Source organism: Dermacentor variabilis, chromosome 2, assembly GCF_050947875.1.
Source record: "Dermacentor variabilis isolate Ectoservices chromosome 2, ASM5094787v1, whole genome shotgun sequence".
Taxonomy (NCBI): Eukaryota; Metazoa; Arthropoda; class Arachnida; order Ixodida; family Ixodidae; genus Dermacentor; species Dermacentor variabilis.
Window position 1 is genome coordinate 72521773 of NC_134569.1, and position 27126 is coordinate 72548898.

Consider the following 27126-nt stretch of genomic DNA (forward strand, 5'->3'; position numbering starts at 1 on the left):
TTAAACTAGATGAAAAAGCAACTTGTCGCAGGTGGGAACCGAACCCACAACCTTCGCATTTCACGAATTCTAGTTGTTTTCCGACCCTCACAGGAAGGCCGCAATTTCCGGCAAGTGAATCCAAACAGAGCTGCGCCAGAAATAGTTTCCGCTGTAAAGGAAAAGGTACAGTCATTCCGCGTGAATACAGATGCAAGTTTCTCTGTCAATGTTACTTCAGTCTCATCTGCAAGACATTTACTGTCGATGAGCGAAGTGACTGGTTTGGGAGTCAAGCCAATTCCTGCTTCTTATAACAAAATATTGGCAAGATACGCCATGTTTCAGTTGAATATACAGAAGAACAACTGGTTGACTTCCTGAAGAATTTTGGCGTGACATCTGCCCGTCGTCAGGCGCGTTACAATCGCCAAGGAGACGGAGCAATAGAACCACGCCTTCTGGGAACCATTATTCTTCATTTCAGACAAGGCAAACCAATGCCACAAAGAGCGTGCTTGGCTCTCACGAGTCATCCTGTGGAAGAATACCATGGTCCTGCTCGGAGATGTACAACTGCCAGTGATTTGGACATTTAGCGAAGAAATGCCGTAGTCCACATCGCTGCAAGATATGCTCAGAAGATCACAACCATTATGAGTGCAAGTCTGTGTGTCAGCCAAAGTGTGTCAACCGTGGAGGAAACCATACAGCTTCCTACTCCGGGGACCTCCAGAGCAGAGCTGCATCAGAGTTGCATAGACACGAGGACGACGCAACGAGCTATGGAAAGAAGAATGATAGGTGTAACGTTAAGGGATAAGAAAAGAGCAGATTGGGTGAGGGAACAAACGCGAGTTAATGACATCTTAGTTGAAATCAAGAAAAAGAAATGGGCATGGGCAGGACATGTAATGAGGAGGGAAGATAACCGATGGTCATTAAGGGTTACGGACTGGATCCCAAGGGAAGGGAAGCGTAGCAGGGGGCGGCAGAAAGTTAGGTGGGCGGATGAGATTAAGAAGTTTGCAGGCACGGCATGGCCACAATTAGTACACGACCGGGGTTGTTGGAGAAGTATGGGAGAGGCCTTTGCCCTGCAGTGGGCGTAACCAGGCTGATGATGATGATGATGATGATGATGATTTGAAGTACAGAAGGCTGCCTCCTCGTAATGCACTCCCACCCAAACTTGATACCGTAAGATGTGCGCCTCCAATTCCCAAGAAAACAAACGGGCAAGGGGACAATTTGAACTATTCTGCAGCTCTAGAGCACTCAGGTCGACAACGTTTCGACAGCGAGCGACACGATCCATCTTCAGAGCATACTACTCATCTTGCCCAAGCATCGAGTCAAATTCGCCACCTTCTCAGCAACGCCCTCTGTCATTGACACCGCAACCTCATCTAACATCTGAGCGACTACTTCAGCATTCACCTCAATCACACCAGTCATCCCAGCGACTATCCCAGTCAGCTCTTCAGAGATCTGCTCCAATGACACATGAATCTTCAGTGTCGTTTGGTGATTAGGCGTCTCTACCCGTGGTACAGATGATCCTGCCCATGCTATTCAGAGCTCTGCGTGCCATTCTTGGTGCCATTCCACGTACAAACAACCTGCCAGAGGTAAAATCACTGCTCTCTATGGAGTCGCTGGTGCTTCTACAACAACCGACACAGCTCCAAGGCAATTTACATATACAATCATCGTTAGAACAATGTTCCTATATTTCAGTGCACTTTCGTAATAAGTCATCTGATTTTCGCAAACTACTAGCTCAACATAACTTTCTTGTTTTACAGTATGTATACAGGAAGCAGGCGTACAAAAGGACTTTCGTCTTTCAAACTATGTTATTTGTTTATTTATTTATGGTACCCTCAAGGCCCGAAGGCATTACAGAGGGGAGTGGGAAAACGGGAAGTATAACAATAAAGTACGGAAAATAAACAATGCAGTGTGTTAGTAATCACTAATTATACAATACTATGTAATATCTTGCCCAATATTTGTACGACAGACAATGTAAACAAAGTAGCATCTTGAAAATTCCTGTTAGTACAATGTTAACCAGTGTCGTCCTTAGTCGCTTGTAAGTACGGCATGTAAATGAAATAACATGTTAATAATTCCGAACTATACAATGCTAGCTAAAGCCTTACGAAACAGTTTGTTGTCGACAATAGATACAATTTCACAGTATCTACACAGTTCACAGTTTTACTATGCATAAATCATCGCGCCTTGCTGGAAATAGTAGAGCGCAAAGACCTGCCGTCCTATGTAACACAGTCGAGCGATTTAGATATAGCGGAGTTCGTAGCATGCTCTTAGATAAGACAGTTATAGAGCTTTTTTTTACAATATTCAAGCAAAATATCTGTAGACAGATTGGTTAATGTGTTCCGTATCGTAAACTCACATGTGCTGGTTTGTGAGAACTTCAACGCACGTAACGTCATCTGGGGCAGTGCACATAATGATTCCTGCGGAAACATTATAGATTGCGCCGCACAAGAAAGTAATCTGATCGTGTTAAACGACAGCGCTCCAACGTTCTTGCGGTTGTTTCATTACTCGAGCTGTATAGATGTTACGGTCTGCTCACAAGACCTTCTTGATGGCGTTGAATGGTCAACGGACATAGAAACGCACGGCAGTAATCATTTTCCGGTTCTCGTAAAACGTCGTCTCATACGGAGTGAAGAGACCGGGCGCTACTCAAAATATACTAATTGGCAAAGTTTTCGTCACTGTTTTAGTAACCGATTGGGCGAAAATCTGAACTTTCGAAGTTTTGTATATATAGTGTGAGTCTTAAAAGATTTGCACATAGCAATTAGGACATTGTTCCAAATTATACGCTGCAGTGGACGGGCAATATGAATGTCTAAGAGAAATTAGAAGACGCGCAGAAAGAGCTTACCGCTGCAGCGGGAAATGGAGGACTACAAGATGGCACAGAAAGTTCAGTTAACTTCGCGCAGACGTTTACAAAAATTAGGTACGAGAAGATGGCGAGTATACTGCGCGTCGTTGTCTCCTTTCACTCCAGTTCCCAGAATATGGTGAGTTGACCTATATTTTAGTGGTCCAGTTACCCAGAGCCAACCTTTCTGAGCCCTTGCCGTAGCTCGAAGCACTTCTTATACATCTGTTGCTGACGAATTCTATCAACTTATATCCAGACCAGGAATTTCGTTAACTAGCCTACAATTTACAAGGTCCACAACACTAACAGAAGGTTTGTGCGTGGTTTATGTCACAACAACCGCAACTTGAATGTGAGTTTAGTTTACATGAATTGAAATGTGCTCTTACGTTATGCCGTACAAAGACAACCGCAGGCCCAGACGGTGTTACATATGTGATGTTAAAGAACTTCGCTCCAGCAGGAGGAATGGTTCTTTTGCAGATGTTTAATGATATCGGGCTTAGAGGGAGTCTTCCAGATTCAGGAAATTAGCTCAGGTAGTTCCAGTTCTGAAACCAGGAAAGGCTCCCCTTTGTCCTGGCTCCTACTGACCCGTGTAAGGATTGGGAGGTCAATCCCACTGCTCGTAATCAGTTGTCAAGATTGGAGTCGGGCATGAATTAGATGGTAGCAGGCCCGTGCCGTCGTCCAACTTATCCACGCTGAGGACGTTGTTGAAGGGAAGGACTGCTTCTCATCGAGAACGAGGAATATGAGTTTATTTACAGTATCTACATAAGGACGTTGCGGTTCATCAGTCTAGCATGACTGCGAGGGAGAGTACACTGAGCAGCCGCACAACAGCGGTTTACAAACACTCGGTCCTCCCTCGATCCCTAGGTGAGGGAAACGTTCGACCAGTAGACGAGCCGCCTTTTAGCGAGAGGGATTCCGCACCGGTTCACGGTCCCCAACCGAGATCAGACGTTCTTCGCAGAACTCGGGGCTTACGTCAGGAACGGTGCGTGGGACGGCGCCTCCAAATACGTTCCCTCGGGAACTCCCTTGCTCACGGCAGACCGGATCGGCGGTGACGTGTTCAGTCACAAAGCATGGTTCGTCGAACTCATCTCGGCTCGTGCGACGGAGTCGAGGACGCGGCATTGTCCTCCGCACACAGTAGACTTAGTGACGCCGTTTGGCTAGAAGGTGACGGTGGCTTTCCAGGAAAAGTCGACGCCGCCCTTGCACCAGGCTGGCAAAACTTGCACCTCAGCAGGCCATTCTTAACACCCGTGAGCCTTACAAGCTGTTTTTGCAAACTAATGGAGAAGGAGTAAAATGGAGAAGATGGCAGGCAGTCGACTGAAATGGTGGTGTGAACACACAAATGTGTTTTCCAACTACATGACCGGTTTTCGACAGAAGCGGTGTACAATGGATGCAGTATTTGACATTGTCACGTGCGTCGAACATGAATAAATGTGTGGAAATGTTACAATAGCAGTATTCTTAGACATTCAAAGAGCCTTCGACGCTATAAGTCACATACACGTCCTTGCTGGTATGTTATAGCTTCATCACGTATGTTATAGCTTACATCATCACGCAGCGCATTCCGCAGTCTGTTTTTATTCAACTGTATCATGGCAACCCTACCACAAAAGCTACCGTCTGGCATACATTATTCTCTCTAAGCAAATGTCATCTGCATATGGGCCTCTGGATCTCATATACGAGAACTTCAAGCAACGCTGCAAGAGGGTCTTGATAATATCGACACCTTCTTGAAAAAAGAGGCATGATTCTGTCATATGCAAAGACAGCCGTACTTCCTTTCACTAGAGGACACCTGAATAATTTTCAACTTAAGATTAATGGGCAGAATTTGATGTTCGTGAAATAGCATAAATTTCTTGCAGTTATTCTTGACCGCTAGCCGACATGGGCACCACACATCCGCCCAACTGAAAAACAGACCAATGCGGTAATAAACGTAGTTCGGCGACTCACTGGCACAACCTGGGTGGGGCGGGGAGGTGATAAGTCTCATCACTATTAAAAATTCATAACGCACTCACAAAACAAAAAATTGCTTATTCTGCACCTATTCTCCATGGTTTGTCGGACACTTATGAGGAACGTATAGTGTCCCTACCACACGCACTCAGTGCTTACTCTCTCCCTTTTTTCTTTTTCTATTCCTTTTTCTCCCACCCCAGTGTAGGGTAGCAAACCGGGTGCTCGTCTGTTTGACCTCCCTGCCTTTCCTGTCCTTGCTATCTCTCTCTCTCTCTCTCTCTTTGTGAGGAACGTTTTCAAAGTTTACTGGCAACTGCGCTGCGAGTATGTTTTGGGGTTCCGCAGGCTACCTCGATTTCTTTAGTAATTTCTGAAGCTCGTCACCCACCATTTCCAGTCATACGAACAGTTGAAACATGCCGACATATTTATCGCATCTTAATCCAACACAAGAAGCATCAATTAAACCTCGCGCTTACCGAAACAAAAGCAAAATTCATTATGTTCGACAACATATATATTATTACCAAGATAGGAATTATGAAAAATGGATGTTAGTTACCCTCCTTGGATGTTAACAAGTCCTAAAACAGAGTCATTGGTCGACGGGATTATATATAAGAGAGGCATGTTCATGGTAGCCGCACAGCAACTGGCACTCTTCCAAATTTACTCATTATATCCCCAGTACATCCACGAGTATACAGACTGTTTGTGTCTTAAAAATTCCTCGGCGTCAGCATTCGTCATTCCACGTTTGGCGCTAGAGCAAACATTTAAATTACCCGAGAGACATCTTCCACCATGGCAGAACTGTTTGCAATCCTGTGTGCTTTGCGTTTCATAAGATCAGAAAAGAATGCGCAGAAATGGGTTATGTTTAGCGATTCGCAAGCCGATCTCACATTACTACAAAGCAGAACTGATAGTTGGGCGAGTTGGTACGAATCGATAGTAAAATATTTAGCGTGCGCAATTGACAAGCACACAATGAAGCGTGTCCCCCTTCACTGTATCCGTGTCAATTGTGCGTGCCAAATATTTTACTATGAATACTACAAAGCAATAAAAAAATTCTTTGAGCACTTTGCTTTTGCATGAGACGCTCAAAGAACATACGAAACCAAGCCCAATGAATCGTGTAATTGCATTTCAGTGGATACCCGGGCACTGCACCATTCCTAGTAATAATGCATCGGACGCAGCTGCGAATCGGGTGCACAATAACGCAGGGGCAATCGAGGTTCACCTTTTGCGTAGTGAAGTCCGTCTGCTTCTGAGACAGATATCCCGTCGTCTCAGGAAAACTACCTGGTTTGATCATACATCTAAGATCTCGGAGTTATACTTTATAGACCCATCAATAACATAAACCTAACAATTCCGGAAAATCGAAGAGAAAACAGAAAATTTGAAGTATTGGTGCACCGCCTGTGGCCTGGTACTGCATTTACGAGGCACTTCTTATACATGATAAAACGTGCCTCTAGTCCGCAGTGTTCTTGTGGCCATCCAGACGAAGATGTGCATCACCTCCTCCTAGAGTGCGCCAAATACTATCGACAGCGAGGGGTATTACAAGCAGATTTGTTGCTTTTAGACAGATGATCATTCACTTTAAAAAAGGGACTTGGTCCATGACCCGCCGTAGTTGCTCAGTGGCTATGGTGTAAGGCTGCTGAGCACGAGGTCGCGGTATCGAATACCGGCTACGGCGGCCGCATTTCGATGGGGGCAAAATGCGAAAACACCCGTGCACCTAATTTAGGTGCACGTTAAAAAATCCCAGGTGGTCGAATTTCCGGTGTCCTCCACTACGGCGTGCCTCATAATCACATCGTGGTTTTGGCGCGTAAAACCCCACAATTTAATTTAAAGAGCTCGGGGACGAGTTTACAAATATTTTAATACATTTCACCAACAATTTCATTCCAAACAGGACGAAGAAAACATCTAAAGCTACTCCCTGAATGATGCGGAATATCCTGCATAATAATGTAAAGTGCAGCGCCTAAGAGGACAAGACTCTTCTGGTGTCACAAGTGGAACTTTTGAAGCCAACCTAAATTAGGCATTCAGCAACGCCAAACTAGGCTACTTCCAAACCACGCTGCCTAAGTTCATTTGAACTGCTACTGCAGAAATCATAGACCTTAAAAAAGCAATTCGATGGACAATAGTGTGCACTGTGTATGTCCCAGCTGTTATCCCTAAATAAAATCTTGCCAACGTCTTCAATAACTACCTTAACACTATTTTTTTCGGGCTCGTGTGATTGCCGAGATGTGAACTTTACAGCATGTAGATTGTAGAATACAACATTATTTCATTGCCTGACATTTTTTGTATGCTTCTGAATATAAAAACAAAATCTACTTCTGTGCTAGACACTATACCAAACGTGTTTATTCATAGATATGCTGATATATATCCGGTTTTATTGTGTAATTGTTTTTGGCCCATTTTTGTCCTCAGCTGTGCGTCTTAGAGATTGGCATACAGGCCATGCTATTCAAGTACTGAAATAAGGCGGCTCGATACAAATAGCAAATTATAGTCCATTATCGCTGACCTCTTCTTGCAACAAACTTTTATGAGAGACTATAGCTAGGAAAATTAACAAGTTTCTGGTTTCTGTCTCCTCTACAACATAGTTTCTGAAAGGTTTTTCTACCGCAACACAATAAACCACTGTTATTCACAGTTCTGCTCGCTGTCTGCATAAATCAGGGCAAGCAGACGTCATACTTCTAAATTTTAGAAATGCATTTGCTGTCTTTTCCCACTGAAAGCTAATCGAAGGAACTGAACAGCTCAAGTTACCAACCTATACAATTAAATGGACTTCTACTTACAGTTGATAATGATTCTTCCAGTGAATTTCTAATAACTTCTGGTGTGACCCAGGCTAGTATTTTAGGGGCTTCATTATTTAACATACATATCAACGGTATCGTTGACACTGCTACTTGATACGTACAAATAAAATTATTTGCTGATGACTGTTCACTCTTTCATGAAATTAATTACCTGCAAGACCAAATAACATTAACTTCTAAGCTTCAAAACAACTTATCTCGGTGCAATCATTGGAAAATGGAACGTAACACAAGTAAAAGAGTATTCATCAGAATTGCAAAAAAATAATAATCTGTCGTTTGGCTACAGACTTTTATCTCAACTACTTATCGAAGTTAGCGAATACAAGTACCTTGGAGTTACTGATAACCAATAACCTAAGCTGCAGCTCGTCCGGTTCTTCCTTACTTGATTCAACTTTTAAAAAATATTGCCTTCTCAGACACAAACTAAAAATGCTTCCTCTGGAACTAGACTACTTGCTTCTACCTCTGTGATCTGCTCTAAACTACATTGTGCAGTTCTTATATGATACCTTTACGCTAATACTAACACTGGTGCCACAGAAATGATTCAGCGCCCCGCAGTACGGTTTATATTCGCGAAATGTCACACAAGTGACTCCCCAACCAGCCTAATGATTGAAAGTAATACTCCTACGTTGTAACTAAAAAGGAAAATTTGCTGACGGAAGTTTCGGTGTCCTGTTTTTTAATAAATAATAACAAATTGTATCTTTCTCCCCAGACTTACATAGAACCACTTACGGTCCGCCGAACAAGGCATCGCCACGCTGGATCTTTTACACCATACAATGCGAGAACAAACTTTTTCAAATATTCTTTCTTTCCACGCACAATAATAGAGTAGAGCAGTCTCTCTGCATAAAAGCTTATGAGCACCGGTTCAGTTGAACGCATTTCTACTTCAATCTGGTTTATTTTAAAGGTTATTTAACTCTTGCTTCTGGATCGCCTACATTTTCCGCTGTAATTTTGCTATAATTTATTATCCCTTATGACTTACCCACTATGACATTATTACTTGTTCTACTTTCTCACATCCGATGATGCCTTTATTCAACACTTTTGTGTAATATTTCTATAACGTTGCATTCTGTTTTGAAATTTCTTTCCAAAATGCTTGTTGCATTTTGTGCTGCATTAGGGTATTTGAGATGTTTCTTTAATTCAGTATTTCATTTTGTGTGCACCTTAGCCTTCCTGCTTTTCTTTTACCTTTCGGGCTGCGCCGCGGCATGACGTCAGTATGAAACAAAGTATAAGCATGCAGGCCGGTTTCATGCTAATGCTTGAGCCTCCGCAAGGTTGCCTGCACTATTTCAAAAATAAAAATAAATAAATGAAGACCGTATAATGGGTATAGACAGCTACAGATTTAGGACTGACACGAACTTGCGCCTGGTCGCCGTGTGATGCGCGTTCAATGAACTTCTAAATTATGATGAGCCCAAACCTTCTCTTGTGTGCTAGGATTATGGCTCGGGCTAGTTGGCTCAAGGTGCGAAAGTAGGGGGACAGCGCAAAATTTACTCCACACAAGACGAAGAAAGGACTCTTGCGCCAATGTGTTTCCTATAAACATCTATTGTAATGAGATTTATAACATGAATATATGTCATATGGCATGACATAGTTTATTTTCCGCAAAAGATAACACTGGAGGGAAACAGATAATAATAATAATAATAATAATAATAAAGCTAACCACTGCAGCTTGACTGGCAACATTGCTGTGCCGCTTATGTACTGTCAATTTTAAATGGTTATTTCCCCTTTACTTCCAAGCAACATAATTTTCTTTGCAGAGCTCCGTTGATACTAGCCTCATGATTCTGTGTCTTCAGGACATGCGCATAGTTTTTATGTTTGTTGTTTTTGTAAGTTTGGGCATGCCCTGGGACAAATACTATGTGAAAAGGCGCTCAGGACTGTTAATAGAAGAAGCCACCAACCTGACAACTGCCAGTGATGGCTCACGGACAATCCATTTCGTACGCCACTTTTGAAGCATCGGCACAAAACTAACAACTGCGCTCTTATGCAATTTCATCCTGCATTGTATATGGCGCGGGAAATCCGAAGAGAAAGAAAAAAAGCATTGGAATGAATTCATTCTTAACAATAGAAATTATGAATTCTTTTTTTAGCCTGTATTTCAGAAATCAAGACCCGTATTTAGAAGCCTCTAACGCAAGTACAGTCCACAATTGTGCATTGTCAGGGTAATCAGACCATTATCATGCACATCGCTTTCATGAGCGGCTGCTGCTTTAGCGCTTAACCATGAAAGAAGGCTACGACTCAAGATAAATTTTGATCGGACCCTGCATGCTTTTTTCGATGTGTTTTCTTGCTATACTATGCGCTATCATAACCGGCCACTCCACAGCGCTGCCGTTATCCCAAGGAACGGTCGCTCGGCGCGAAGCACTAAGAGGAGTTGAATATAAAGAAAGTATCTTGAAGAGTGCCACATGACGGCAAACCATATGTCGTTGTTTTCACCCACATGCGGTTAACCGCTTTTTAAAATACTTGTTCCAGTTACGCGAAAAACCCTGTATACTAGCGCTTTTCTTTGTTTCTTTTTTTTTTTAATGAATGAGTGAATGAAGTTGCTACTGGGCTAGCAGTGAAAGGCTTATGAAGGACAGTAACAGTATATTGCAGTGACCCATTTTTACTTTCTTCTTTTCACGTCGACCGTCGCCGCGAGTGGCCGATCCCGGAGATAAAATGCAACTCGTCTTCGGCCCAGGCTATGAGGGAAAAATGAAAAATGAACGAGAAGAATAGAAAAATGAAATGTTTCAGTAATCAATACGGCAGTAGTGCTTACCGAATGTAAACGAGAAGGTGAATGTAAATGAAACTTCGTGCCGCTAGGTGAAAGAATAAAATTAAATAAAAAAACGCAACAACAATAAACGACACTAAACGACTTTAAAATCTGTCATAGTTTAATTTCGCGCCATAGAACAGTGCTACGCTTACCCATACGACGACAGTGTTCAAAGACGAAGGAAGTAACAATGCCCTTATTCCTAACATCGAACCGTCATCCCCCCCTCCCCCCAAATAAAAGAAAGAAAGAAACAAAACAAAACAAAAACGGAAAGCTCTCAAAGAAGGTGCAGCAAAGATTTGCTCGCAGCGTGGTAGCTGTCGAACAAATCTGAAAACCAACGCACATACACCGCAGGACACTGGCCGCGCAGTCTAACGTGGCGCTTAACCAGGCGCCCCAAACCAGCTAACCAAAAGTTCCTCTAAACCAGAAGAGCCAACGCGCCCGCGCGCGCAGCCGCGCGGAAACTGCGCACAACTCCAACTATTAGGGAGCCGTAAAAGCACTTACATCATGATCAGCACGGACTGCCAAGGCTCCTCGTACGTACAGCTGCTACGATGACAGCGCGACAGGTGTCAAACGAGCCACCAAGACAAAGTCCATTAAGTCATCAAGATGCGGCAGCGGTGCTGGCACATACACTCGCACGCGCACAACGAGCTCGCACGCCGATTCCAACAAAGCACTCCGCAGAGGGCACCCTCGTGATCGACACGGCCGAGGACAACGCGCGCACTCACTCTCTCGGTTTAGCCGAGTTGGTGCGAACTCGCCAACGGGAATGTCTGCGGCTGGGAACGGCGCGCGAGGAGAGCGCGAGTCGGGAATCTGAATGCGACGGCGGGCGGCCCGTGCAGACGACCGCTCGATGGGGGGCCACAGCAGGCAGGACTTCGCGCAGCACGGCGCGACGCCACTTGCGGCCGCTCGCCGTGCGGGACTTCTCGCGGGCGCACTTCGGCGAGCGACGCGGTGCGCGCGAGAGGCGGCGAGTATCGTCAGCCAGGGTTTTTCGTTTTTGTTTTTTTTTCGGGGGAGTGGGTGCCTCCTGAAGAGTGGGCGCTTGTTTACGCGGCGCACGTGGACGTAGAGCGCGCGCCGGCTGCGCGCAGGTTGTTCAAGTTGTTGTTGTTGGTTCGTTCGCTCTCCGGATGTGCTCGGCTTGCTAAGAGGAGGGGGTGGATGAGAGGATGGGGTGCTGCGAGGCGGCAGCGTTCTGAGCGGAACCGCCCCCTCAAGGCGTCACGTTGGTGGTGAGAGCTGTCACCCTTGCTCGCACGCTTCGCCCTTTTTGCCGATGTAAAAAAAGTTTGGGAGCGAGCTGAGTCAAGTCTGGAAAAGCGAAGGAGGAGTTTCGGCAAGGGATCGGAGGAAAAGAGAGGAACGCGTTTGCATGTCGAGCGACGTGCCTGGCGATCGCAGATGCCGTCGTTGGCGACGGAAGCCGACAGTCGGCCGATGATAGCCTTTGTTTGGTGGAATGGGAGGCCCGGACTCTTGGCATGAAGGGCTTACAGCGATGCAAACGGTACCGGGCCGTATACCGGGCGCTGTATTATTAAGAGAGGTGAACGATTATGACGAAAAAGAAAGAAGATGAAACGTGCCAGCCTGCTTCACCACGGAAAATCTGAAAATAAATTAAGCTCATGAATGTTGACACAAGTGTTGGGGGAAAAATATCAAAACAGGGAGTAGGCAAGGTAACATCAGTCATGGCGAGGGCGGTGGTGAAGGAAGCAGACGAGTGGTATGGGATTTATTTGCAAAGGTAAGAAATAAGCAACTTGATGTCTGTGTAGAGAGATCCTAGCGTGCTTCTTCCTCTGAAATTCTGAGATTTAGGGAGTTAAGCTTTTCTTCAGAACCTTTAGTTGATCTCGTCAAAGTAGAGAGAGAACGGGGGGGGGGGGGGGTAGGGGAAGGGGCTCGTTGCATGCTCAATACTGTCAGCTAATATGTCTTGGGGACCCCCGCCGTGGTGGCGTCGGGGTTTGGAGCTGGGCTACTAAGTCCGCGGGCGCGGGATGCATTTCCCCTTTTCTGGATCATTCAGTGACTGGAGAGAAAGTTATGAATAGTGCCACAAATATAGCGCTTGATCACGAGTGTGCACACACGTGTCAATCCGCGTCAGATCTGCTCCATCTCGTGAACAGCTTCAAGCCAATTTCTCTAGTGCCACAATGTGCCATGACATTGGCGCATTGTGGTAAAACGGAGCATAAGAGGATGGCAATTCACGAGCTTTGCACATACACTGAGTGAGCTTCATCAACGTATTGCAACGAGTTGCAAGTAATTTTTTTGTCTAGTGCTCGGACATACAGAATTGGTGGTACTTGCTTGTTACGTCTGAAGAATTGAGTGTGGCATCTCTATTGAATCGGTGCATTCAACTTTACTCAGACGCCCTAGTAATAAAATGGCGTCGCGTAAGCTACCACAAGCACAAATGTCATTCTTTCTCCGATGGTTGGTTGCAGCCGGAACGGCAATAAACGAACGTACTGCAAAACAGTCGCCTAAAAGCGCAAGCACTGTTCCAAATTTTAATGTGTCAAAATGTTCCCACCCAGTTTCCTTTGCACAACGTGATTGAAACAAAGCGCCTAAATATGCCCCGAAAAATATTATTGAGTCAGTTTCTCAAGAGCATAACCGAGTTGCGATGCGAAACCAGATGAGAAAGGCAAAAATTAAGCTGTCATTTTCCAGGCGCTCGCGACACAAGCACGCACTCAAATTTTCCGCCGCCGTCTCCAGCAGGTTTGTTGCCTTAAAGCAGTCTTAAGATCTTGAAACCTGTCAAAGGAAAAAAGAAACAAGAACAACAATGCTCTTTTCGTTCATGTTCTCCCTCATATTTCTCCCTCGGCGTTTTCTTGAAGGAAGCAAAAGCATGAAGCCTGCAGTGAGTGTCACCCGGAAATTACAGCACAAACAAATGGCTCTGCCTAGCAGACTTTTCCTGGCACTCTTGTGACCCTGTTTTTCTCGATTGCTTTCGGGGTATGCCGTGTGCGTGTTTTGCTTCCCGCTTTTGTCTACATTTGCGCTATGTCTTCTCACTCGAGGATAAGCTTTCGAAGTCGCACACTGCGCAACGCTCTTCGCGAGATAAGCGGTCCGTTTATCAGCGCGCCTGTTTCTCCCGTCGCTGCGGGCGCCCTGCAGTCATCTGAGGACGCCCTCGCCAACGGGTGCTGCACGCATGCTGGCCCCATGACGGAGTGCGGGTCTCGGATGTCGGCTCCATCAAGAGAGCGGACGATATTCTTCAGCATTGTTTCTGGTTCGTGGCGCCACTTCCTGTATAGCTCATGTACTGCGGGTGAGAATTAACGGCTGCTGCGTCCGAGAGGACCGGATAGAGTCGAATGAATATTGGGAAACTTCTGACGGGTAGAAGTGAGTATGGTACGATTGGATTTCGCAGATCAAATGGAATACATTCGAAGCATGGTACTACTTGACGCCATCGGTCTGAAGGAAATTTCATGCACATCGGCCGCCATGGCCGTTAGTGGCGTTGGCTAACACTTCCTGGGTTAGATATTGCACATACATAAATACCTGAGAATATAGACGGTGATACAGCCTCTATCCCTAACGTTACGCTAACATCCCCTGTTAGCGTAACGCGCGCGTAATGCGGAGGTTGTGGGTGCGGCTCCTAACGGCGGCAACGCATTTCTTTTTTTGCTATTTGCAAATGCTTGCTACTAAAAACTACTACAAATGTTATTTTCTATGGTTTTCTTCACTTCATCATCTGTTCGCTTCATATGGTTGTGACTAGTAAAAGTCGGGCCTCTCGGTTCCCCTTCTTGTCGTCCGTTATATCTCCAATATAGATATATTTGCATTCTGACCCCGTCGTAATGCGGCTGCTGCAGCAGACTCGAACTTTTAGGCCCATGCTCACCAGCGGAACACCGCGTCTACTAACCACCACGGCATGTTACGTTTCTGACCACGCGACCATATATTCTGGAAGACCTCGTATACGCCTCCCATTCAGGAAGCGTAGCGGCACCAGCCTAGAATATATATACCCTCACCACCGAATATGTTCATTCCTAATATACATATGCGAAGCCCTCCCATTAGCCTTTCGTCGGTGTCGTCAATATCCTTGTTTAAGAAAGAACAGAAAATAATGATCGTAAAATAACTCTGTCTTTGATCCAAAAATTTCACCTTCAGTTTAAATGGATAATTCTTGCGCCTCCTTTCATCAACTACACGCAGAGATGGACGGCACTGAAACATATTTTGTTTATACAGATGCATCACCATGGTAACCTAGGCTACGTGACGAGTGCCCTTTGAGTTTCCTTCGCGCATCAAACATGCAGAGGTCGATTATTATGCACACCTGACAAACAGCAAACGACATGGGGAGTGCGTACTTTTATGGCATGGACTGCAAGAACGGCACAGAGCAGCACAAAGCATGCATCGATCTTCAGTTGAAGAATGGTACTGAAATGAAAGGTCGCCGGGGCTTCATCGATCTTCTCATACCGCGCACAAGCCCAGCCATACTACAAAGTTACTCAACGTTATTTATTCCTGTTGGTTGCCGGCTTTCGGTTGCGGAGTCGAGTTAAAATTAATCCGAATGGGCATGGTGCCTGGGTGGGACAGGGAATATAGATTTATATTCTGTGCATTAGAGACAATGCATAGAAACAGCGTTGTTGTGAGATATTTTTGACGTTTAGAGAATAAAATAAAACAGCAGTAACAAGAATAAGCAGTTTCACTTACATGCAAAACGCGTGGCGGAAGAATAGATTCAACAACACGTCCGTCTTGAATTGAAAGCCTAGAGTACACAAATGGATTACCGCAACCTTAATGAATTAAATAGAGTGCTGTATCAGGGAGAGAGAGAGAAAAAAAAAAGGGAAAGGCAGGCAGGTTAACCAGAGGGGAAGATCCAGTTTGCTACCCTACGCGGGGGAAAGAGGGGAGGGGGGAGGTAAAGGGATAACAAAGTAGTGGCAAAGAAAGAAAGGAGCACAGACATACAGTCACAGTCGGTCACTGTCACCGCATAATGTTACCGCACAGCACAGTAGCACTTGCAGCACTACGAACCATCTGTTCATGCTACAGCCGCTTGTCCAATTCTGTTGCCCTTCAAAACTGCAACAGTGCCCTCGTCGCCCTCTGCTGCGATGGCTTGTGATGACGGCATATTAAAATAAGTTCCTCTGTTAGAGGTCTTCGGTCAAAGCGCGCTATCGCGTTTGCGAGCGATCGTCTCTGTAAATTATAGCGAGGACAGTCACAGAGAAGGTGTTGAAGAGTCTCCTCGTCATCACAGTCAACACACGAGGCGTCGTCGGCCCATCCGATTCGGAAAGCAGAAGAGTTGGTGAACGCCACCCCTAGCCATATTCGACAAAACAGGGCACCTTCGCGACGGCAGAGTCCAGCTGGAATGCCAAGGCCTAGAGAAGAGTCTAGGTTGTGCAGCCGGTTGTTTTGAAAACTTCCTGCATTCCACAAGGAGATCGTGATATCACCGCTGAGCATTCGAAGTTTTCTAACGGCATCTGTCCTTGATAATGGTATCGGCTCCTCTTTGTCGCCTTGAAGAGCCGACCGAGCAGCGTTATCGGCGTGTTCGTTCCCGTTAACGCCGCAGTGACTTGGAAGCCACTGAAATCTCACGTGGTGTCCTTTCTCAGTCAAGGTATGGATTAGTTTTCTAATCTCGAATACCAGCTGTTCGTGTGATCCACGTCGCAGGGCTGATAGCAAAGACTGCAGTGCTGCATTCGAGTCACTGAATATTGACCATCTTCGAGGTTGTTCTTGGCTGACGAGATAAAGTGCAGCGCGAAGAGCTGAAAGTTCCGCAGCCATCGCTGTCGTTGGGTGACATGTCTTGAAACTGATGGTGGCGGCTTTCGCTGGGAAAACCACGGCTCCAGAGGAGCACTGGAGAGTTGCCGATCCATCAGTATATATATGTACGTGGTCGGCGTACCTCTCGTGCAAAAGGAGCACAGTTAGTTTAAGAGCAGGTGATGGCAGCTGAGATTTTTTCTTGATTCCTGGTATGGTTAGGTGCACTGTAGTTCGAGCCAAACACCATGAAGGAATCGATAGCTTAGTTGAGGAGGTGCAGCCTGATGGAAGGCAGTTGTAATAATCCGAATTCGTGGTACAATATGATGCCTGCGGCCTTTCTGACGGTAGTGTTGCCAGATGGTGGGAACGAGCACGGGCAACGTGCCTAATGTGAACTCTCGACATTTACACAGCAATGTGTGTTTGCATGGGTTGGTCCCGGGCGATCGCAATAGTCGCTACTGTCGATGTGCATTTTGGCAAAGCAAGACAAACCCTGAGAGCCCGAGCTTGAATAGCCTGTAGAGCACGAAGATTTGTCTGTCAAGTGTTGGTCAGTGCGGGCAAACTGTATCTCAAGAAGGCCAGAAAGAGAGCCCTGTACAAGTCCAACATCGCATGCACTGACATTCCCCAATTCTTTCCAGCCAGAAACTTGAAGAGCTGGAAGATTGCTGTCAGACGCTGTTTCAAGTAGGTCACGTGTGGGCTCCATGAGAGATCTCTATCAATGATTATTCCAAGAAATCTGAGTCTTCTCGTAAGAAATTATCTGGCCATTTATTGATATGGCGTAGGGTGTCATTGGTTGGCGAGTGAATGCCATCAGTGCACATTTGTCTGACGAGATTCGTAATATTCCTAATTCGTAATATTGTAAAGCGCTGGTGCAGAAGGCGCACTTATACGCGTATTTAAGCACGTGCGCAATCACACTTACACACTGGTAACTACGTGCACGCCACGCAGCCTTCCCGCCACTCCCGCAGCGACACACAACGTCGCGTTACATGCGGATGAATCTAGAAGACCCCATTAATTACATCTTTCCTCTTGTATGCCACAGAACCACGCTACGTACAGCTATTTAAATTTCCTGCCGGTGCTTCACACAGGCAAAAAAAGAAGAAAAAGAAGAGCGTATGAGCTCTCTCTGTAGCAGGACTAGGAAGTTCCAATCACAGCTGTTGAACAAAATGTAAAAAAGGAAAGATGCAGATTATTGCACTGCCCTCCGGAGGTGACCAAACGTGTTTATCGCAGCTCATGCACTACGACCACCAATCTGTCTGGAATCTTGCCAAAGATTATCTTCTATGCCGGCTTGTTTTTAGTATTGGTGGATGTTTGCGGGTTTTCTGCCCACTCCAGGCGACGCAGATGGCAGGCAGCCGCAACTCTTTCTTTGATTATTGGTTCTCAGCTCTCAGAAAGCATTTGGTTCTAGAGGAACATATATCACTTGGCCGAGCCGAACGGCTTTCTCACTTCTCGGTAGAATTACTAAGCCTCCACGCCTCTCCCGAAACAACACAGGGAAATGTTGACTCCCTTCGCTCAAACATTAATCTTGTCTGTGAAACTCGCTCATCTAAGGACGCTTTAAGCTAGCGGCAGCGAGTGAAACCATTGGCTGATTCCGGCAATAACTACCACGTGAAAGTTAAAACGCATACAGAAAAAAAAGACACTTTCCACCTGAAGGGTCAAGCATTCGCAGCGATAGCAGGGTTTAGAGTCATGCTTGAACTCTTTGCGTGGTGTTCTAAGTATGCACGGGGGCCAGTATACATGGATGCGACATACGTGGAGCGAGAAAATTTCTGGCATTTCTAAAAGCTTCAACACCACGTTGCATGGACTATAATGGCATCACATTGGCGCCACTGCGCTGTCTGTAAGTCCGGCACCCGTGAAATCGCATCATTTTCAGAGTGCGAGCACTACTATATTTTTTTAAATCTATTTAATAGGCAGAATTAGGGATAAAAGGCATGCTTTGTGAATGAAATTTTTCGGGACTTTTGCTTGGCGTGTTGCAATCCTCAAAAAAATTATGAGGAATAATTTAGTCAAGAATGCCGTTCTAGAGTACAGGAATACAGTAAAGAATACAGGAATACAGAGTACAGTAAAGGCAAGGGAGTCAAGGTCGGAGCCAGAAGAAAAGAGTTCATAAATCGGGACAAATTCAGGTTATGATTGCTCTCAGTGCTGTAGTGCTGTTTGCTGCTACGGCATTAGTCATGTGGGTAATGCAGTAGAGTGACCTTGTTGTTGCAAGAAGTTGGAATGACTCAGACTACACTACTCTAGCAAGATAGAGAGATAGACGGAGCAAATAAATATGTACACTTACCATAGTAAAAAAAAAAATGGGCAGACGTTGGCGGCTGAATATTATAGCATCTACGTTGCATATACGGCACAGGTAAGAATATAGCATACTTATACCTAAAATATACAGAACACCACGGTGACGGTGAAAATTAACCTGGAATTACCATATAATTGTGGTCGCAATAATAATCGCCACAGAATGTGTGCCACAAGGACAATGACTAATAACAACAGCGCATTGAAAGCGAAGGCGCACACACAACATAAGCGCTGATTGTCAGCTGGAAATACATTACGTAAACGAGTTAATATACACTTCTTACTGCGCATGCGCCTGCAAGGCAACGAAAAGAACATGACGAAGAATCGCTATTAGATCAGTTAGCAAATTCTCAGCGCTTTTGTCGCCTCGACGTCTTTGTCTTTGCTTTCAGTGCGCTGTTATTATTAGCCACGAACTAATGAGAACTTCATTAGTTTTCTATCCCCTTCAGAAGGACCACCTGCATTATGATGGTGATATTTTGCAGTACAGGCGGGTTTAGCCTGGTGATTGAGGCCGGCGATTGCTCCGTCATTAGTATCTCTTTCATTATCATAGCGGTATTCACTGTCTGTGTGAAGAGTTCTTCATGGCTTTTTCATTTTTTTCATGTTTGACGCAGCGTACTGACTCAAGGCATTACAAATGACGAAGCGCTTTACACACCACTCATCAATACGAGAAATTATCCCAGGAATCTGGAAGCGGAAACATGCCGTGTTCAACCATGTTTCCACATTTCAGTTTTAGACTTTCAATATTACAGCGAGAAATTTTCAGGAATAGCTTGCTTGAATTTCATTGAGACTCTACATTAAGCCTTTATGCCTAATGAAGCCCTCACAAGGTTTGGGCATTCGAAAGAGGCAAACATGGTGCGTAGATCAAGCGCTGGCGATTGTGTCTGCAAAGAATCAAACGACTGCATGGTGCGAAAACAGCTGGAATTTCCAGCGAAAGCCCGTGCGCCTTTCTTCCTCTCGAGGGAACCGCCCTTCCTGTCAGGTTATCAACGGCCACATGCACAAACTCCACTACGGAAGACCCATGCCTGCAACGTCACCGATAATGAGACGCAACTACGGTAAACTATCTAATGCAGAATGTGCTTTCAAGTCCACCGCACAGCAAAACAAAGACGAGAAGCAGAAAAAAGAGGCTGGGCTCGTGACGTAAACGTGACGAGGTCGCTCGGATCCTGTGTGGGCAGGTAGAGCTGGTTGGCGTCGGCATTGAAGCTCCCTTCCTGGAATCATGGCGACAAGACAAATAAATCTCTCCTATCTCTTCTAATAATGAACTAATTTGAAAAATTATTGCGCTGAAGCGCTTCCTAGAAGGCGCGTCAAAACAGTCTATAACCAAATTTCTATGGGACCTGGTAAGGGACCCTTTAAGAGAGTTCAACGGATCGCACGCTTACCGATGGTACTGTTTTGCGGGCTTAATTTTCCAACTCAACGAACATTTTCCAACAGTGGCACATACTACCATTATTTATTATCATGAATGAATATTGGCGGCGTTATAGAATCAGTAGGACATATATCAGTATGTCCGGCCTATAGAGAAGAAAGGGTTAGCCCCTTTTAGTAGAACTGGCTCACTTTCCCCAGGACTACTAGCGAAAGGAAGAATACCAGGTCTCACAGAGTGTCCGTCAAAGAGGCGCCAAGCTCAAGTCGTCAGGACTGTGACATATACTTGAAAAATCTCTATTATCCTGTAGCAGTTCTACGGGCGTTATGTGTTTACACCACCCTACCAGAAGTGGGACAGGTATACCAACGTCAGAAAAAGAAAACGGATGACGTTCTGCCCACTAGCTAAATTATTATAATTGTATTATACCATTCTGGAACAGGCCTCCAGAATGGGATGGGCCACTGGTACGCGAGGAACTATGCTACTACAACTACTACGACTATATATCGGTAGGCACATAGCTGATCTCAGACATACCAACTGCTTAATTGCGGCACCTCAATAGACGAAACTGGTGTATATGAAACATCTTCGTTCGCACGGACCTCTTTGTTTTACTTTTTACGTACCACGATCACATCTTGTGATCTTCTATCTTTTATTTTTGTACTAATATTCTCCTGTTCCGTTATCTCCTACTCCTCCAAGGGCCGCTTTGTGCCTGACCACACCACTACGCCAGCTAGCATGTAGGTGGTTATATACACGACAGTAGAATCCTTTACTTTTCGTTGGACCGTTCTGTCTGTATTCGTCTATATGTATAAAAGGCAGCGCTGTAAGCATTTTCTGAAAAATGCAGAAGTGTTGCTACGGTGCGTAAAGCATCTAGCGTTGCTGCGTAGCGTTGTGCTTGATCGCGATCTGCTACATGGTTTCTTGTATCTTAATAATTTCCACCTTAGCTTCACAAAACTTCATTGCAACAAAGATAAATGAGAGCTATTGTTGTTAACTCCTTTCCTTTTTCTTTGAACTTCTCTCCCTCTATCTCTGATATCGATTCCTTATTTCACTGCATCATGTTTAACCATTGCAAATGCGCATGCACAGAGAGAGACTCTTTACCTTTTCGCATTCAAAGACCTCCGGGCGGCCCTTAATTTTGCCTTCTAAAACAGCCGGCTAAGTTCAGCGGGCAAGAAAGACATGGTGAGGGGGGATCGAGTCTTATTCGCTGATATATTACTCCTGAGCAACCAGTACTTATTGTTCTACACCGAAACAGAGCTCGAAAGTTTTATTCTGCCTGTGTGCATGCTTGAACTGACAGAGTGGCAAAAACGCACGAGGCCTCTCTCTAACATTTGATCGCAATCGAGTAAGCGAAAAAAACATCTTTCTCTGCGCCACTGACAAACGCATGCGTTCCGAAGTTGGGTTAGCAGACGCGCCGTTTACAGCACGTGGATGAAGCGCCGACATCGCAAGGCCTATCTGCCTGGCGCATTTAAGCTTCTCTTTTGCCGTCCTTATCAATAGCGTTTTCGCCCTGTCTCTCTTCAACTAATTTGAGTCGCATCCGATGGCTACACGGACGCGCATCGCCGCGCATCGATGGAGGATGCGTGAACGTGCGCCAAGCGCTGACTCCCGGGCTGCGTGCTTCCCACGCTGCTCCGAGTCGACAAGGCGACACCCCTGCTCTCCCAACTTCGTTTCCTTTTCATTTTTTTCTGTTATGCCGGGGGCGTCAGCTGGTGCTCAGCGTGACGCGGCGTGGCCGCTGATAACTGCCTGAGAGCAGCTTGAAAGGAAACAGGACAAGAATGGCGATGGCTGCGATCAGAGATGAGAGAGAGGAATAAAGCAGAGGCCTGCGGGCGGAGAGGTGTGAAAGCCGCCGGCAAAAAGGAAACGTGGTCGGCGAGTCCTCCATCGTGTGTGAGTGGTAGAACATTAGGGGAATGCGAGGGCTCTGTGTGGGAAGGGCGGAGAGGAGCGACCTCGAGCCGGTGTCCACTGCATATTCGCGCTTCGGGCGCGTCGGCTCACCGGCAACCAGAGCGGAACCTGACCGCATATGTATATACCGCCGACGAGAGTAAGAAAGTCGGCGATCTGGTCCCTCATTTTCTCGGCATTGGGTTTGCTTGGTAGTAGGTTTATGGCTCTGTGTTATGTACTCAGATAAGCCAAGTGCAATACTTGGTTCGAGAAGAGTCTGCGAGGCGGAGGCAATAATAGACCGGTGCCAATGGCAGGCCTGCGGCTTACCCGTTGAGAAAGAAATAGAAAGAAAGAGTAGAGGTACAGGGCAACGATATGAAATTGTGTTTGCCGTGTTACACTGGAAAAGAAAACGCTGTGCGCGATTATATCCGCACAAGAATGTGGCTTTCTCCGGCAGTGGGATTGCGATAGTGTGATGAAGTTGGAACATTCCGTTAGGGAGGGGAAAAAATGCCGTGCAGCGTTCATCACCTTCTTTGTGCTCTCCCACTGTAAGCTTTTAAGATACAGCCTCCCATTTCCCATATAGAAACTTAAGCTGCAATCACCCCCTATGTACCTCGGTTGACTAAAGGTATGCTAGTTTTGTAGCGTGGTTCGGAGACGACATTAATTGCTATTGCTTTCTTCGGCTACACTAATCCTGCAATCATGTCGGTGGTTACTATTGTGCTGTCGAAGACGGTTAACTCAAAGTAAAACTGTTCCGTGATTTCTTAGTAAGGGAAAGCGAAGAAACGATTTAGAAAGTCACAAGGGTCGAGAAGGAAGTTGTAACGGGCACATTACCTGACAAACGCGACTCCCCCCCCCCCCCCTCCAAGACTGATTCTGTCATTGTTGTCCGCAAGGAAGAGCATTTTTACGCCAGCATTTGCTCTTTTTCTTTCTTTCGGTGGCCTGCGGTATCAGCGTCGTCACACACAACAAATGTGGCATTTACTTAGGCCGACATCATCATATACAAGTAAAATAGCCATCTCAGCTAAGTCGGCGACGTTCGGCAAGCCATGTGGGGCTTTATTCAAGGTGCACAACGACGACAAAATAACAAAACAGCAAAATCACAGAGCAATTACGAGTAACGAGAGTGGCAGTATGGCAGCATAAAAAAAAAAGAAAGAAAGAAAGCGTTATCCACATGTGCGCCCCCAGCTAGTCTGAACCCTTATTATATGGAATAACGAATGACGCAATGATACAAGGCGCATGCTGGGATGGGACGGGCGATTACTGGAAATTACTCATAATACTGATGTCACGATGCCACTGAGCGTGGAGGAAGGCAACCGGCGTACTGAAAATAAAAAATAAAAAGGGAAATCCGCAACCTGAGCTCCCTTGATCAGCCGGTGTGGTCGTGTCGGAGGACGCCAGCGAGATTGCATCTTACTCACGACCTCACTCGACGCCGGTGGTCGCGATTAAAGCGCCGCGCTCATTACGGGCACCGCCAGCCGTTTCAAATGCACTCGCTTGTTCTAGCAGCACGAGAGAGCGCCTCTCGAGACCCGCGCAGAATCGCACGTGAAGCCGTGCGGTTTTCCTACGTTGTGTGCGTGTATGCGAACCATACCCTTTACTAGATCATGCTTATGTTCATAGCGTTCCGTGCGACCCGCCTGAGGCTTAAGTCAGAAGCTCTTTTCCGAGCAACATTCCAAACGCGAACGTCGTAGTGAATTAACTCTAAATACAATGGCTGATTGAGGCGACAGTGATTGCGTACAGCCTTTCGGGCACTTATATTGAGGAAAGCGAGCGAGCAGGACGGTAAAAATGAAGGTGCTCCTAGGCACGTTACTTAATTGCTCAACGCTGCCGTATAGTGTCGCCTGAGCATGTTATTGTTGGAAGCCATGCGCAAGCTTGAGTCAGGTCAGGCAGCAATACTGCATCGACTGACTGAAACGCATCAAGGAAAAACAAGATGCAAGTTTGTTTCCTCTTAGGAGGTCCGCCCCGACAGTTTATACTTCGGGACCTCCGATTGTGCATTTACACTTCACTTGTGTTCTATGCGGACTACTTCAACTTCAACTTGGAGTATTTCTATAACTATCTTTATTATATATTAGCCACAAGACGGAAGCAGCTACCCTATTTGTTATACCGTCGCAACCGCTGTGGACAACTTAGTCTCTCTTCAATGAAAGCTTGGATATTTCCCGTTAAAGCAGTCGTTAGCTCGAAAAAAAAAAAAAAAACGCGCAACCACATTCGGAGTTGCGTTCTTGTCGAATGATGGAGTTATTTGGATGTCGGACAGTATATGTTCTGTCGCCGTCTCTGCCGCAAACTGACTATCGTTTATTGATTAAATAATGGTGATACGAGGATAAGCGAACGCGTCGCGGTGATTATTAGTTTTCGAGCGCATCTTAAATAGCTATGTTGCGGCGTTTAGCCAGCCGTTCGGCGCGCTGTTCGTCTATTTCCTGGGCGATTCGTTTCCTCTTCATCTCGTTCCGCTGTCGATTCCAGGGAGGGGGGGGGTTATTCTGTAAGAGTCCACCTACTGTCCATTGCGGCCGCTGCTGATTGGCTAGGGCCGCTCGTCTCCTCTCTCGTACAGCTGCATCCAATCAACAGCGGCCGAAGTGGACATTCCACTAGGTGGACTCTTACGGAATACCCCCTCAGGCCTCCTCCTGCCTATCAGAACTGTCGCCGTCTATACTGCCGCCTCAACTAGGGTTGCTGCGCACGCTGTTAGATACGGGACCTTTTCCTGAGCCTCCTTCGAGTTCACCAGACCACGTCGAATTGCGCCACAGCTGATTAAGGAGCGCAGAAGCACGTATACCACATTCCCGAAGCGCGGCACGTGCAAACGAGTTGGCGTCCCCCACCTCGTGTGCCGCAGCTGGAGCTATTCACTGCTTGACTCTTCCCGAAAGTGAAGCGAGAGCCTGGCACTGTTCCAGGTAACGTGGGTCCAAGAGGCAAGACGGGTGTAATGCACCGTGAAGCCCTGGCAGCAATCCCCCCCCCCGTCCGCCTTTGTCACGGTAGTTGCAGACCGGGAAGGGAAGACCGCAGAGAGAAGTAAGCACTCGGACAATTGGGGACCAAGGAGCGACCCTCTCCGCCGGGTGTGACACAATCGCACGGGCGCCTACCATTGGCCGAAAATGACGACACCTGAGCGGGCTCGCCGATTGGCCGAAAATGGCGTCACCTGAGTGGGCTCGCCGATTGGCCGTACGTGACGTGACTTCGAGACACCGAAAGGCTTAAAAGCCAGAGACCGGGAGCAGCAGGAGAGCATTCCTTGATTCATCTCTTTCGAGCTTCTTGCCGCGGGCCGCAGCGTCCGAGTTGCTGCCGGCCCGTAATGACTTCTATGACTGTTAATTTCTTGGTTGTCGCACTGTAAATAATGTAAATAAACCTCCAGTTTTTCATCCCGACGTCCTCCTCAACTCTTACATCTGGTTGCCAGCGGTAGGATCGCCTCCAAATGCAACAATGCGAGCTCTTCTTTTCAATCCTCCGACATGTTATCAGTCATGCGACGCAGCTGGCGAAGCGAGCGGGTGCGAGCGCAACGACGAGGAACGCGGTGTGACGTCATGTGCCTCCGCGGAGCACGGCCACGGCGAAATCGCAAGTTCGCGGCCAGTAGAGCTTTCGCTTTAATAAAAACGCAGAGCGCAGAAAACAGCGCATTCCGCAGTTTTGGCGACTGGACCCAGTTCACTGACATCACCCATAGATGGGTGGCAACTTAGAGTGCATCCAAGTTATGCATCCAAGAGAAAGGTTCCCATAGACACTTATCAATGCCGCAATGACCTTCACGCCGCGCCGCTGACAAATCTACTTTTTTCCCAACAATTAGGTCGAAGTGCCTCCCTGTAGCAGCATTCATTCATTCATTCATTCATTCATTCATTCATTCATTCATTCATTCATTCATTCATTCATTCATTCAACGTCGCATTTTAGCCTTTCTTCAATATTAATACTACGCAGAGAATGCGGACACCTTGCTTAGTGGAACGACTTTGACTCGTTCATTCATAGGTCCGTGCAGGTGCGCGTTTCGTTCTGATGAGCACTTGATGAGGTCTTGTGTCACAGCGGAGAGCTCAAGTACATAAGACCCGAGATATGTAATTTGTACTGCGCCCCTGCGACCATAGAGCAACTGCTTATACTTCGTAAATGAATTTTCTGAACACCCGCAAAAGCACCTTCGAGACTTTCGCGCATACGCCGAGGCATTGAATGCCTTGTTCGCGGTGTATATGCATACCATGCTTGCGTTTCCTGCCCGTTAAAGTGCGGCCTTGCTCTCTACTCACAACTATCCGGTGACGCTATCCACGCACTCGCTTCAAAGCGCCGCCGCTAGCGCTTAAGTGACTAGTACCAGAGTGCGAACTCCGACAACCCGCGAGAGCAACACACCCTACAGCGGCAGCGTGAAACGCGCCCGCAATCCCTGCGTGAAACACGGCCCTGGCGAGCACTTCCGGCATCGCATCTGTCAGCGTGCGACGCTCGAGGAACGAGCGGTCTGTTTGTTTCCTCATTCGACGGTGAAAACGGCATGCTAGTCAAAAAGGAGAAGTATACAGAAAGGGCCGCCATAATCTTCGCGTCACAGGAGACACTGAACAGGTGCCCGCTCTTCCCTTGGTGGCACTCAGTGCTAAGTCAGAGAGTATCTTCGCCTGGTGAATTCGTTTCAATTAAAGAAGCACAAACAGCATTTCGTTTAAAAGGAGAACAGCTTAATTGCAATTAAAGGGAGCCGGATATTACGAGGTAT

At 46.4% G+C, this 27126-nt stretch overlaps 2 protein-coding genes across 2 annotated transcripts in view; one reads left to right on the top strand and one right to left on the bottom strand.

Moving 5' to 3' along the window:
- The window catches only part of LOC142572083 (ADAMTS-like protein 5), a 214019-nt gene extending 202409 nt beyond the window's left edge, over positions 1-11610 (bottom strand). Inside the window, exon 1 of the mRNA XM_075680917.1 lies at positions 11162-11610. The gene's annotated coding sequence lies outside the window, so the exon portion shown is untranslated. The remainder of the gene's footprint in view (positions 1-11161) is intronic.
- Positions 11611-13849: 2239 nt separating this feature from the next.
- Positions 13850-27126, top strand: part of LOC142570881 (uncharacterized) — an 83768-nt gene continuing 70491 nt past the window's right edge. Inside the window, exon 1 of the mRNA XM_075679187.1 lies at positions 13850-13949. The gene's annotated coding sequence lies outside the window, so the exon portion shown is untranslated. The remainder of the gene's footprint in view (positions 13950-27126) is intronic.